The sequence below is a fragment of the Carcharodon carcharias genome, chromosome 18, assembly GCF_017639515.1.
Source record: "Carcharodon carcharias isolate sCarCar2 chromosome 18, sCarCar2.pri, whole genome shotgun sequence".
Classification (NCBI taxonomy): domain Eukaryota; kingdom Metazoa; phylum Chordata; class Chondrichthyes; order Lamniformes; family Lamnidae; genus Carcharodon; species Carcharodon carcharias.
Window position 1 is genome coordinate 117,924,879 of NC_054484.1, and position 2,803 is coordinate 117,927,681.

The 2,803-nt window shown below is 43.1% G+C and overlaps 1 non-coding gene across 1 annotated transcript; it reads right to left on the reverse strand.

Annotated features, from left to right (window-relative positions):
• Positions 1 to 929: 929 nt before the first annotated feature.
• trnai-aau lies at positions 930 to 1,003 on the reverse strand. The gene has a single exon. It is a non-coding gene; the product is annotated as a tRNA-Ile (tRNA).
• Between the last annotated feature and the right edge of the window lie 1,800 nt (positions 1,004 to 2,803).

Below are 2,803 nucleotides of genomic sequence, written 5' to 3' on the forward strand. Positions count from 1 at the left end.
AACTTATCACCATCAACAGGCTGACATCTTATCCAATCTCCCTTTTTCCATTTACTTCATGAGATATGGATATGCCTCCACGACCGGTATAAGTTGCTCATCCGAAATTGTGTTGAGAAGGATTGCTACATTTACAAAGTGAAAACACTTCAAGCATTGAAGTAAAATTAGTGTTGAGATGTTGCCCTGTCCTCAGGTTGATGCAAGTGAAGCTGGCAATTGGAATTGAATTGCGAATGAGAAGTTAGACGATCACAGTGTTTACGAATTATGACGGGTTCTTTAGCGAGAAATGACCGAGTGCCTGTTGAATTTTAAATTTGCTAGTAAAGGTCGGGGAAGTTGCAAGTGCAGGAAACTGAAATATATTTCCACCTGGCTCTCAATCAGCGGATTTAGGCTTTTAGAGAAAGTTGCGTAACCAGTAAATGAGAGAACAAATATCAGGCCGACTGCCCTTGGTGATTTACAAACCTATCCCAGTAACAGTCATAAGGCAAATTTGCTTCACAGTGCGGAGAGCTCACAGATATTTTGCGTTGGGTTCACCCTCTGCTGGGTGTCTTCGTGGCTACATTGTCAGACAGAGACGGGAAAGCATTGGTTTCTCAGCGACCTCGTTTATCTGTCGCTTACAAGTAGCTAAGCAATGAAGTAGACGTTCCGGTTCAGTATTTTACTTCGTTCCGGGCATGTTTGAGAATAATTAACGACAAATTAGGAGTATATTCTGCTGCTTTTTTAAAAGACATCTCGAAGCAGCAAATGCTTTTTTGGCCTGGCCAGCAGCTGACTGATGAGAAATTTGATAATGGATAGACTTTGCTGACAGATGCAGTATTTGCGTGAAATTGTTGTGAAGCGAGTTATTGTTGCCGTGTAGAGAACTGTTCATAGCTTTAATTCCTTCTAAGTCGAATAAAATTCTTTGGCCCGTACGGGGATCGAACCCGCGACTTTGGCGTTATTAGCACCACGCTCTAACCAGCTGAGCTAACCGGCCACCTGCAGCAGCTCTTCCAACATCTGGTTTTCAAATTCATCTGGCAGAGAGTGGATAATTCTTCCTCGCTGATTGATTGTGCACAGTCTGGAACTCTCCTATTTGCCCAGTTGAAACGTCAGGTTACCAGCGAACTGAGAGTGTATGTTTCTCCCAGAGCTGCTGAATGTTCCGCCAAGGGCGCGGGTTCGATCCCCGTACGGGCCATCGAATTGTATTCGACTTAGAAGGAATTAAAGCTAACAACAGCTCTCTACATGGCAACAATAACTCGCTTCACAAAGCTCTTCAGCAACAGATACCTTCTCCTTCCTGTCAATGATGAAAATAATCTGTCCATAACAAACCTTCAGCTGCAAAATCTCCCGTCATCGATAGGCTGATATCTCAGACAATCTCTTTTCGATTTGTTTCTTGGGGTGTGGGCATGACGCACATGACAAGTGCAAGTTGTTCATTCACAATTGCCTTAAGAACGATGCTAAATTTAATAATTGTAAGCACTTCAAACACCAAAGTGAAAATTGTGTCGCAATAAGGCGTATCTCAAGGATGTTGGAATTGAAGCGTGTGGATTTCATGGCAAATGCAGAACGGTGGCTTAAACGTGAAATTACCGATAGCCTGTTGAAATTTACATTTGGTGCTATCATTCGGGGGAGTTGCAATGTCAGGGAACTGAAATATGTTTCCACGTGGCCCTCAATCGTTGACTTGAGGCGATCAGATCAAGTTGGGAAAGCGGTAAGTAACAGGCCAACAGCCCCTGTGGTTGATGTATTTATCTGATTAACAGTCATGCAATAGCGCGGTTTCCAAAGTCTCAGAGCTACATTGTGGGGGGAGCTCACTCTTGTTTTGACTCGCGTTTACCCTCTTCTGGCTGCCTTCATAACGAAGCGTTCGAGATTGGTTGGAATTAGACGGGGGCGGCATTGATTTCTGAGCCCAGGAGATTATGTGTCACCAATCAACGGTGCGCCGTTATAATGCAATGTTTTCCAATCCGTTGCACTGTTTTGCTGCAAATATCACTGGGAATTGTTTATCAGACTGCATGGCAGAGCGAACGGAGAACTTACATTTTAAAGAGGGCCCGAGCACCGAGGTGAATCCTGAAAATATCAGCCTTAAGGGTATTTGGGAGATGGATTTGTATCAACCGGATTTCTCTCCTGAAAAAAGCCACATACATATTTAGCCGTGCTTTTCTTGACACACATTAACTATTTGGCAATATATATAGGGGGAAACTTCATGAAGTTTTCAGCCAACGAGAACAGTGGTTGTGTTTGATAGTGAGGAGGTTTGATAGCAGGAATTTATCAATTGACTGGTTAGATGGACAGAAAAATGCCAAATGGAATTCAGCCCGTGGGAGAGCGATGTAATACAGCTGGGGAGCTCAAACAGGTCAAAGGGAATACACAATTAATGAAGAGATTATTGGGAGGTTTAGAGGAAGTGATGGACATTGGAGTGAATCTCTACAGATTCCCAAATGTTACTTGAAAGGCTAATGAGGTGTTTAAGAAGTCAAGGAGAATCATTTCGCTTATTAGACAAGGCATAACACATACTAGCAGGGAGATTATTTTGGAACTTTATCAATCATTAGTTAGGCCACAATGTGAGTACTGTGTGCAGTCCTGGTCACCTCATGGAAATTACCAAATTCTAAATCGTTGGTGGAGGTCCGACATGATGAACGTGGATATCCTGTGGTATCTGCTGCTAAAAATGGGAGCCAACGTTAGATAATACTCGTCATCCCAGATTCAGCAGTGACCCTCATCAATA